At 41.2% G+C, this 12,684-nt stretch overlaps 1 long non-coding RNA gene across 1 annotated transcript in view; it reads right to left on the bottom strand.

Annotated features, from left to right (window-relative positions):
* Positions 1-12,684, bottom strand: part of LOC119147975 — a 64,459-nt gene that overhangs the window by 41,342 nt on the left and 10,433 nt on the right. The gene's annotated exons all lie outside the window — the stretch shown is intronic.

The raw sequence follows: 12,684 nt of genomic DNA, 5'->3' as shown, positions 1-12,684 counted from the left end.
ACCAAGCATAAAAACCACCGAGAAAGTATCTATGAAGTGCTGCCAAGAACACTAACGACAGCACTAAACAGAAAAGGAGGAGAAAAAAAAAAAAAGGTTTGGTTCATCTAACTTCTTCCAGTTTTAGTAATCACTAGTGTCACTTGTAATAAAAACAGGTCCTCAGCCACTGCTCAGGGCCTTTATACTTTACTAGGAAAAATGAATATTCCCCCTCCCCACAAGGTGATGGTGTCCTTCTAATGTCCTATCCCAGTCCACAAACTGAATTCAGTACTTTGACATCAGTCTGATGATCCCGATAAACCAGCTGGTATTTGTAAACCTGCCCCCTCCCACACCACACCACACCCCCACCTCCCCCCCTTATACTAGTTCATTACCATTATCTTGGTTAGCCATTCTTGCATTTGTCTTTTTACTATGTGGATTCCTTCATTTTCCATAGAATTGTACTGAGGTCTTCAGTCTCCTTCAGCATGGCTCACCTGCCTAACTGTAGCTGCTCAAGTCTGAGCCTAAACTTCTTTATAGTCACTCAAGAGTCACCCATTTAATTGTGGATTAATGTAAACATACAAAGAGAGTGATCTGAACCACACTTCATCCGTAAGACTTCTCTCCATCAATCCTAGAAATTTCTAGAAAGATCCCAGAAACTCATAGGCAGCCAAGTTTGTGACCTGCCACTCTATCAAGCAGCTGACAAAGAGCAGCAGCATCCAGGAGAAAGGTGGTATTCTGTTGCCTTTGACAACCACAGCTTTCCACAGTTATGCATGTGCATGTAACTTACAGATATGACTTCCTGAAACCATACAGCCAATCTGATTACTGACTGCTGCCAAACCAGCACGCTCCCCCTCCTGCTTCTCTTGCCTGGGCACTCAATTGACCCCACAATCAAGCTGTTCATGGAGCTACACTGGCATCAATAAGCCACTGCAAGAAACCCAAGTTTTTTTCTGCTGACCCAGCTTACTGCAAGTTCACCTGCCTGCCAGTGCTGGTATATAGGTGGACTGGGGAGGGAAGGAAGCTCACACAGACTGGGGTATGCAACCTGCTTGGCTGAATCACTGAACGATGCACTATGTTACTGAACAAATTGAAGTGAATTAGTAAAGACCCCTGTATGGACATCTGATTGGAGTTTACAACTCTTACTGAGCAATTATATTGATTTGACTTATTATGCCCCAGTTTGCAGGCTTCAATTTCAATACTGCAGGACTAATGATGGGGCACAGCTCACGGCAGTTGGAGCAGATACTTCTGCACCATGCAACATTTGAGAGGTCACTCACTGAAAACACCTCCAATCTCCTAAAGTTTCTAAAAGTGGTTTCCCATACAAATCATGTTAATTTAAATCACTACCAACTGCAGAATTTTTGAAGCTGAAAGCATGGATATATGGCTCTGCTTCTTTTATTTATGATACAGAATCTGTACAGCATAATACAAAATACTGCAGCCTTAGCAACATTTTCCTCTCCCTCAAAAGCTTGTTCATAAACTGACTTTTTCTACAACATAAGCAACCCCACGCAGAAATCATTAAATAAAATACAGACACACGCTGCTGCCATTCACAAGACATTTTCGGCTCCCTGCTGTTGTATCTACCTACCTAATGTTTGGAAAATACAGTAATTAAGTATGTTGTTACATCCTCTCATAATTCAGCATGAAATCCCATAAACCTAGAGGTATTAAAAATATAATTAATCCCATGAAATCCTGGAAAAAATTATTTAATAATCTTGGTTTTTAACTCTCAGACAGTTGAAATGTGATGAAAGTATCACTGGTTTACGTAGCAAGATTGACAGATTAATTCAGCCCCCACTTTAAATAGGCTTCTGTACAAAATACACCCAGAAATCAGAGACCTCCCAAAAAAATCCCAACCTTAAATAGCATTAAGCAGTCTTTGAATAACCACTAGTCTTATCAGCAGACTTATCAAATGAAGGTGGCCTGCTTTGTCTCATTTATACATCCCTACAGACCAGGGCAGAAGACCCTCTAGAAATGAATGCTGCATACTGCTGTGACAATGACATTACTCCTTAGTGCAGTCACTTGTGGTATAAGCTACAGGCCCTGAATTTACCTCCCTTAATTTTGTAAATGCGCTCCCCATTGTAAATACTTTGAAAAGAAACCAACCAACAAGAGAAAGTAACAACTGCTGATTTAGAACCCATAGCAAACAATTCTTTGCTTCAGCTACGATAGGGGGTACATGAATGAATGAATGAATTCACTGCTTTTGACAGCAGCAGGGACTGGGTTGGCTTCCCTGTTCCCAGGGCTGTTCTCTACTACTTAGTACCAGGAGCAAAACCAAAAAAGATAGTTTCTGGGTTATGTTTCTTCAGATAGCAGCACTGAGAATTTTCAGTTATTTGTTCAAAGCTTCACACCAAGACCAGTTACGAGAAGTTTTAACAGTTCCTGTTCAGAGTCACCTCTGAAGAAAGGTAACGGCAGCAAGCCTAACACTGAATGTCTCAAAGGCAGCGGGGCAGTCTTCCATCACATGACTCACACCCAGGAGCACATCAACAACGTGACTAAAGCCGGCCAGTCTGGAGCACAGTCACGTGAATTTATCAATTCCTGTTATTTTAAGGAGAGTATTTACATCTGTAGTTTTGCCCTGTGGACAAAAGTACCTCTAGGAAGCCAAGACAAGGCCATCAGCATCTGAAGCCTCACTACTGGCATAAGGGGACCACTACCATCCGAACCATTACCCCAGTGACTAGCATCGACTGGAAAGGTAGGACAAAAGCCATCTGAGATGAGTTTCCTAAAAATATGAAAGAAACCCCAAAGAGACATAGAGAAAGGAACCCAAGCCTGACAGCTTTGCACCGTAATACCCCATGTAACATAATCGTGCGGAGCAACAATGACAGCCTGAATTGCCAAGGCCAGGACCGGAGGCAGCAAGCAGGTCTGGAAGCACTCCACACTGAGGCTGGTAATACAACACAGTCTTAATGAAGAACTCTTGAAGTACCTGAACTGCACGCTGAGCCCATCCCAGGTTGTGCACTTTTAACAGAATAGGCCAGACAGGACCACACAATCATAGAAATACCCTATTATCTACCAAGATAACCATGTGCTCATAGAAGCACAAACGTTTTTAGCTTTAGGCAGCTACATACCCTTGAACGCAATTCATGAAAGCACTAGGTCATTTCAGCAATACTGTACAGTTAATGACAGATACAGCTGCATGTTCACTGCAGATTTTTGGCAGCTATAGCCACATCATGGGACCGGTCACTTATTGTGCTACAGAAGAGCCACTGAAGAGACACAGAAAGGATTATTTTCCCTTAACTTGTAACTGGGTGTGTCTTTTCAAAAACACTGCAAAGGGGACTCTACTGTGCCAACCAGCCCAGGAGGAGACTATCCCCAAAACACGGGGATGGCCTTGGTGCTCTCACACCCTTGGGGTCATCAAGAGACATTGTCCCTGGCTAGGGAACAAGGCTGCAGCATCAGGGTAAGACACAGACGAGCTCCACATGAAAAAGCAAATCTCATCCTGAGGGAACTTCTGTTTACTTGAACGCCTTCCCTATAATCCCATTTTATGGGCCACATGTTTGGGAATGCTCCCGGCAGGAGACTGGCAGACTAAAGGGAGGCGATTCCTTTCAAAGCACTGCAGAAAAGCAGGATACAGCCTCAAACACTCTCACGGCAGCCTTCTGCTTAGCTATATCTGTATTATCATAACAAAAGTTTTGGTCTTAAGCAGGTACTGAACTCCAGGCAAGAAATGTAAATTGTACCTCTTGTAAAGTAAGAAAACTGTAATATGAAGGTTTTAAAATTCACCTTGAAACACACTGTTCCCATTTGAAAATGGAACATGAAAAATAGCACCTCAGCTTCCTAAAAAATAAGCTCCAAGATGATAGTGTAGGTGAAACAGCTTAAAAGAAAAAGGAAAGAAAAAGGGAGAGTGAACAAGTTCTACCATTTCTGGCTTGATAGCTCCCTTCTTTATGGCTAGGTCCATTAACTTGCAAATGAAATAGCACATAACTTGCCAATAAGTCTGAGTTGATTCAGAAACACTAACCACCCCTATCTCTTTGGTGAGGTCTTAGATCCAGATACCCCATCCTTTCTTTTTGCAGTAAAGACTGAGCCGAAGTGAAGCAGCGTCAAAGAAAATTCACCATGCTTGAAGCAAACCACATACTGTGTAACTTCACCCCCAAGACAGTAAGTACTGGCACGGCTGCATACAAACAACTTTCAGGCTTAAAGTACATCAATTATCAATTGATTCACATAACTAATAAAACACTCTCAGCTCCTTTTACCAACACAAAACCTTTGTTCTCTAGCCAGGGAGCCTAAGTTTTAATCCCCGCCCTCCCTCTATTCCAGTAAGAGCAGAGTGCTCAGTACCTGGCAGGACCAAGCACCTGTTAAGCTGCTGTGATTCCTTTGCATTAGTATTTTCCATGTAGTACTTTGGAAAAGGTGGCAGGCAGATAATACAGTGACTTACAATCCTGAAGAACAATGGGCATTTCTGTGAGCTGGTTTTCTACACAGGATGTGGGGTGAGCCTTCTTGAGCTTGTGTAATCAGTCTGGAAGTCCAAAAACCACACTCTGAAAACATGTTCTTCCTTTAACAGTCACACACACACACACACACAGTCTGACATTAGTTTGCGTGGCTGTCATTCACCATTAAGGGAAATTTTCATTAAAAACTGTTTGGAAAAAAAATATCTTACTATCTAAAATAAGGTACGTGGGCCTTTATCCAGTTAAAATATATAGCCCTTTTTATTCCAGCAGGAGCTATACTAGGGGATGGAAGCTTCACTTATTTAAAATGGAGTGAGGAATTGTATTTCTGGTAGTGCTTTAGGTGCTAGTTTAGATCCTAGGATCACTAATACCCAGAGATGAAAACTCAAAGGCACTGGAAACATTTTCATTGAACGCACTTGGAAGGGACTTACAAAGTGAAACACATTCAGATTATCCTGTGAACTAGGCTTTTCTAGAGGCTCCAAGACACCAGATTTAACAAATTCTGGCAGTCCACTGAAGTCCCTTAATCCAGACACTCCATTAAGACCAACTCTTTCCCCTTCCTCCAAGCAGCACCAAAAGATATTCCATGACAAGAAACTGTCTGCTGTACAAGGACTGGACCATGTATAGCAGAGGTTAAAATATGAGAGGGAAATGGCTTCCTTCAGAGCTCTCCTCTGGCACTGTTAGATAAAAACCCCCAGCAAATCTGAAGCAGCATACGAAAAAAGTACATACAGGACTAATGTACTGTTTCATGCTATTCCACATTCAGAAAGCCTAAGCAACAGTTTTCCTACTTATTTCAAAAGCATTCCTATATAAATCTAATAGAGTGCCTGAAAAAAGGAAAGAACTTCCACTGCAAAAGTATTTCCATCACAAATGCCTGTGCTGTATGGTGCAGACAGCAGAATAAAGGCACTAGAGTCTTTAGAGTGGGCCTTGAAGTGGGGTCTCTGAAGAACATGCTTCACACTAAACAGCAGGCTAACATTTCTAAGCATTGGAAAGCATGTCATCACCTTACAGAAGTGCAAGACTTAACTGAAGTGATAACAAGTACTGGCTATGTTCTTCCTTTTAAAGATTTAGTTTATCAGAGTTACCTGCCTAAAAAATTGACTACCCCCCTTTTCGGTTTGCCTCTTGAAGCTGTAAAACCTGGTTTATCAAGAGCAGTTACTGAAGGAGTTCATATGAATTCTCTTAAAAGTCTGTGTTCATAGTAAAAACACAAGTCATATCTGACACTAAAATTCAGTACTGTAACAAACTGTTAGGAGTACTTCTCGCCTAGGAAGCAAACAGCTGAATGAAGCAGGTATGTATTTCAAAAAAACTCGTTATCAACTTACTACTGTAACTCCCAGCGTTATATATTTTTAATTCCTAGTGAAGCCAGATAGTAATTTGTAACTTTATCATATTTCCAGTGCTCAGTTTTCTGAGTTAATGTTTCTGAAGCCACAGCTTTTTCTTCTGCAAGTAGCTTTTCTTTCTTTCTGTGGGAAATGGGGAAGAATGGAAGTTGATTGAGCAACTGGGGAAAAAAGTCCCAGTACTCCAGCATACTGGAATTTATCTTTGCATACTATCAGGTTTCAAATGGCTAGAAAACCTGGAGAAATCTACCCCCATTTCCATACGTTAACTGAGATTAGCATACGTTAGTTTAGGCAAATTGTGAAGGGATAAATCCTCAGCAACATTACATGCAGCAGTTCCTACCGCACCCTATGATATTTTGACAATTACTACACAATCTGAGTCAGAAACTATTACATTCTGTGCAAAACTGTTTGGCTTCTGTCTTCATCTCCAGCAAGTTCCTGCCTGAGCTCACAGACTATGCAAAAACAGCTCCTGCAGCTATGGAGGGGAGAGCTGCAAGGAAATCCCAAACCCCAGCAGGAAGCAACATTTCTGTGATTCAACATGTTGAGTCTTTTCCTCTGAGATGGCACCAACCAACATAAAAAGCACAGCATTAACTGCATGAAAAAATCCTTGTACCTTCTGCATTACAGATCCTAGGACCACTGAAGTTTTGGGTGACTGAGTCCGTCTCCCCCTTCCAATTCCACCAAGTATTCCTTTAGCGTAGTTAATGCTATTGTAGTTTAAGGGAGAAAAGAGACTTGACCCTTTTACTTGAAAAAAAAAAATATGATCAATGTAATATGCTTATACCAGTCTGTGACTGTAGTGGAAGTAAAGCAATGTATCTCAGTGAAGACTTATGGCAGATACCCCAGCACACTGGAAGATGACTGCACAGTACAGTGACTGGACAGGAGGAAGGCACAAGCCATCTTCTAGGTAAAATAACAATGACAATATCCAGAGTTTTGTTAACATCACAAGCCACAAAACAGAATTAAAAATTCCATTCTGCTCCCTGCAGTTCCCATCTGGTTTTAATTTGCTAAAGACAACTGAAGCCTGTATTCAAAAAAGACTGAGTTGTAAACATTAGTCTCTGCCAGCATTACTAGTAACTCGGGAGGTACTGGAGTTGCCATGGAAAGGCAAGGGGGAGGGCAGGAGAAAAAGGTCTGTGAAAGTAAGACTTGCTCTGTCATTAGGATCATTCTTTTAATTGCATTGTTTTCATCTATGAAATAAGAATGAGAAGTGTTTGATGGTCAGAAGAAAACACTTGCAGAAAATCCAGTTCTACTCATCTCTATTTTGCAACATTACGAAATCAAGCAGGGGAAAGCTGAAAAACGTCAGAACAAACTGTCTGGGCCACCGGACCCCCTTGCTCTATAAAGCTTATAATTACAGGCTGCATACTGTTGCCTAATTTATTTCTCATCATGTATCAGTAAAAGATCCCTGCGTCATCTCCTGCAGGAATAGTTTTGTTAAATTGTGACAAATTAATGAGCCCACAGCTAAAAGCATCTCATGCTAATATTTAACAATATGCCTTTAATGAGACTTTGCCCCCTCTCTGCCTTAGACTTCCTATGCAACAAAACTCCTCTAGCCAAATTTTTCATGGCTCACCAGTTAATAGTTTCTAGTTACCTATGCCCCTGACATAAAGCACTGACATGCTTTGCAAATTCACTTACACTGTTCAAACAGAAATGTAAAAAAAAAAAAAAAGGAAGGAAGAGGTGTTTCTACCACAACACAGGCCTGGAGGGATTTTGTTTCACATCATACAATAGTTGCCCCTCCATTTTGATGGATCTTTGAACCACAACCAAGCCCCAGTTCAAAAATTAAACTCAGGGGCGGGAGAAAGCAAACTCATTAAGCAGACCGATCCTGCGTTCACAGCATACTCTCACAAATTATCAACACAACTGAGGTGATGGAGCACTACGCTCTGGTATCAGAATAACCCATAGGTAGGAGTGGTGAAGAACAACTATAGGAGAACATCTCAAGCCAGTATTGCCTCTCGCACCCACAACAGGCCCTGACATACCACTTCCTAGTCAGGGCTCATTAAGCTGGCAGGGTTCCAATACTGCATTGAACTCCTTCAGTCACCATCAACATGGTCCTACTGCTAATTACTTTTTACTTTGTTGGGTTACTTTCCAACTAGTTATTCTTTCTTCCAACTAGCTGCAACACCTCCATGACTCCTCCAGCCCTTAGGCCAAGCTAACAACCCCATCAGTTGCCTCAGTGCTGTTTTTGTCAGTCCTGTGCTTCCAGATCCAGTGTCCGGTAAAGTAAGTCTTTACTTCAGCACTGACTTCTTGATGGCAGATGTCATTAGCTAACAGCCATTCAGTTTCAGCAGGTCCTCACATAAGGCTTCCTTTTCTTCCACCGTTGCTAAAGATGGCTCTCTTCCCCATACGCCCTTCTCTTACTCCTGGACTAGCTCACCACTCTTGCCCATTTGATATTCACTCATCTCACCAGTTCCCACCCCCATCTCTAGCTCTCAGTGCTGCCTTCATTCCTGGAAGTCCTTAATTTCATCTTAATTCACTCCCCTTAGCCTTGTTGTGTCCGTCTGTCTCTCAGCCACCACTTGCTTCTTATTATTGATCTTTCAATAACAACAAAAAGCTTTAACCAAGCCATTTCTTCCTTTCTGCTCAAATGTTAGTGTAATTATAAGCAATTAACAGTAATACATTCTCATACACTCAGCTCAAAAGTCCAGAGTGACCACTATATGAAGAATTTACCCAAGCCTTCCAGATCTAGTTAACGTTCTCAGCCTCTACGAGATACATGTGAACAGGCTATGTTATACATGGCTAAATCACGTTTCACACGTCTGAGGTATGTATAATCTGACTAGCATCAGGAATTACGAAAGGCTCATTTTGAAATGTAAGCTTCTTAAACCACGCCCACTACTTAGAGACACTCTTTTCCCATGAAAGGATCACAACTTGGACAAACTTTCTGGCAAGTTCTCAAACAAGCAGCAGGAGGCTTTACTCTAAAGCATAAAACCCAAGAACTGGGGCATGATTCTCCCCCCCTCCCCCGCAACTCTACTACCTGCAACTTTATAATTGGGATTTAGGAAAATTAAAAACATATCAAGAACAATGGGTGCTACTGCCCTGTTTACATTCTAATCTTTCAATGTCCACAAAGGGCTTACATGCAGTTCATAGACCCTACTGTTTGAAGGGAGCATACATTGACTTAAGCCACTGTCCTTCATGTGATTCACTGCTTTAGCTTATGTTTATATACCGTTCAGCTACAAATGGTTCCTTTTTATCTTTTGATGGAGATTTGTAGAACTACCCCTAACTACCTAAGCACTCAGTTAAGTTTATTACTAGTTTCATATTACATTACTGTAAGAAAATGAGAATGCTTTGGATGAAGCTGCAAAGCAAACCATAGAAGCCTGCAGAGTTACCAAGTTTAAATAAGTTTCACTAGCAGCAAAAATCTTGATTTTTATCTACAAAATAAAAAAAAGTATTTGACAGCAAATGGAAATGCTAAACTTTCTCACTAGTCAAGTGACCATACTGCTATGTCTTTTGAACTGAATGACCATGATTCAGACATCAGGGGATTAAGGTTTTACTGTCTGGGCCTCAGTAGTGATGCAAGAGGTTGCAAGTCTCTGTCAGACACTCCATTTTTTTTCTCCCAAAGCTCAAGATTTTCAAAATTGTATTCTCAAACAGTATCCTTTCATGCATAGTTTTCCAAAGCAGCTAATACCAGCATGAATTTTGCTTCAGCAGGAAGAATCCCAGTAAGCAGCTGAGATCTGTTCAGATTTCTAAAATCTTAACTTTAAATGAAACAAAACCCCAGACAAAATTGCAAACGAACATCCCCAGAGCATGACCCCCATTGCTAAACATGTGGAACGTTTACATAGAATACTGGAGGAAAAGCACAGTTCTACACTGTAGTGACATGTCTGTGTAGCTGCTGGAAGAGCATGCTAGGACAAGCCTGCTGTTTCTATCTTTGCTCCACACATGGGGACACTTCTGCATGCCAAAACTAGTATTTATCTGCTTTTTGCCTGAGTGATTCTAGGCCTGTTCTGCACTCGCTTCACAGTGCCAAGAAGCTTCATACTTTTAAGTGGATTGCTGCAGACTGATTTTTGACAGGAAGAAAGATTACTTACACTAAGGGTATATGAACATTGATTGCAAATATAGTGAGACCCACATAATAGCCCCAGATGCTTTTCTTCACAAATTCAGCACCTGTATACTGCTGCCAGTAAACTCATGCAACAAGAAAACTGGTCTTACACAATTTTTACAGTACCAGTAACCAGGACCATATGCATTTTTTCGCATTTCTTCCTTAGAAGAAAATCCAAAGCACTGCTATGAATCTCTTTATGCCTCTGTGGACCAAGGTAGCAATTTAGGGTTTGTCTGGGTTTGGGTGGGGGTTTTTTTGGGTCTTTCTATTTTGTTAAGTGGCAGCAGTCTGGCATAGCTCTAAATAGACAGGTACTCTTACCAAGTTATTACATTCCTTTGCTTTATAGTATGGATACATACCAAACCTACCACAACAAGTAATTTGTACCTATGGATAAGAAGAGAAGTGGCAGCTAATGTGAAGACATTAATAATTATTACCTAAATATATTCATGTTATAATGACTAAGAGGCACTAGAGTATTCGGTTTCACTGATTTCTCGTGTTAAGTCATGCTTTGCATACCATCAAAGTTCCCATGACAGCAACTAGAGAAGTAATTCTACCAGCTTTAATAGCCATGTTTCAGGATTATCCATATACAAGTAACAGCTGCATTCTTCTTTCAGTCGAGAGGCTTGATGCCTTTGTGTTGTGGGGAAAAAAAAAATAATGCTGTCAGAGTAGTAAAATGTTAACTACAGTACTACACACCCCAACCCTCAAAGGCTGCGGGGGGTGGGGGTTACCAAGCATAATGACCTTGTTCAATTGGAGCTCATAAACCAGATCAGCAGATCAGGGTTACTACTTTTCTTACCCTTGCCAAAGATACCCAAAATTCTGGGGGGAGGGGAAGACAGGAAACAAGAACTCTTCCTGCTCCCCAAACCTAAAAATAATCAAGACAGTATTGCTGCAACGTTTAAGCCACACAAGCACTCAATAAAGCCTGAAATATTTATACTCTGGGCAAACAGTCACAGAACTCTTGGTTTTTGCCCAGTATCTTTTTATCATTATCCAAACAGATCAGGAGATTGTGGCAGGAAAGTTTACTTTTCTGAGGGTAGACATTAGCCTGTTGCCAGCTGTTGTTTTAAACTACAGCTTTTTTTTCCCCCTGCCATTATCTTAGAAGTCCGTTAAGTAACAACTACAAGCTACAAGACCATTGTCAACTCAAGCAACTAGCTTCCCCCTTCAAGCGCCTCTTGTTCCATCATGAAAAAACAGCACATTTAACAGTTTCACATTAGGAAACAAAAGAAACAAACACCTCAATATTTATAAAGCTGAGTACAATGTACTGGAGATAACCTGGTTAGTACAAACAGCATGGGTAAATAAGCTAGAAGATCACATACGTTACACAAAAGTTAGAAAACTATTACATAGAGCCAGCTGCCATTAGACAGATTTTCCATGACAGTATAATAAATCATGTTCTTTCTACTTCCACCTATAAACACCTAAATTCCTAGTAATTGAGAATTGTAAAAAAACTGTGAGATTTATTTATGCCACACAAATTTAAATCATACAAAGCATCTGCAGGACGTTGGAGGCATCCTTACAGACAACTTCATTTCATTTCTCCTGCATTTTAACAAGACTACCAATTTGGTGGTCAGAACCTCTTCTTTCAGAAAGCTACAAAAGGAGATCTGGCATGAATGTTAAGTTTCAAAAGAGGATTAAAAGTGAAAGGCAGATAAAGATTAGCACCTTCTTTGCTGTGCTGCCCATTCTTGAGCAGTCTTCCTCACTCTGCAGCTTGCTTCCACAGCTTCTTTATGTACTTCACAATATCCATTTATTGCATAGGAAACCTGTGAGCTGATTTTGGAGAATTCTAGTAGGCAGGTGGAAATTTAGGTATAAAATTGCTATTCTTCAAGCTAGCCTCCAAGCCCAGTCATTTTCTTTCAATGTTTAGAAATAACAGGGTGCCATTCAGATATAGCAAAACCATGTTGAGTTTTGAAAGTAAGAGTCCTTAAGTTTGAGGGTGAAAAAGCTTAAATGGGTCTCGCATGCTATACTGTTAGCTTATACATACTACCCACTGACCATGATAATAGCATAGTACACCTAGCTGTACTCACCCAGAAAGCTAGGGAAGGAGTCAATGATTGACTTTCTAATCAAGGGGTCCTCAAACTTTTTAACCAGGGGGCCGGCACACAGATGCAGTGGCAGGCAGTCATCTGCGGCTGCTTGGTTTCCCCCCCCAGCCCCTGGCAGGGGGATGGGGGTGGCAGTTCTGTAAATACTGGGGGCTGGATTGAAGACCCTGGGGGGCTGTATCCAGCCCGCGGGCCGTAGTTTGAGAACCCCTGGTCTAATCCCACAATAAGATGGCTTCCAGCGACCCTCTCCCCCTGGCGACTCCAAAGCTTACTCAAATTTCATATATGGGCAGGAAACCAAAGTATATACCACATGGCCAGAAATCCGT

This window comes from Falco rusticolus, chromosome 5, assembly GCF_015220075.1.
Source record: "Falco rusticolus isolate bFalRus1 chromosome 5, bFalRus1.pri, whole genome shotgun sequence".
Classification (NCBI taxonomy): Eukaryota; Metazoa; Chordata; class Aves; order Falconiformes; family Falconidae; genus Falco; species Falco rusticolus.
Note: the sequence above shows the minus strand (reverse complement) of the source record. Positions and strands in the feature narration are given on the sequence as shown.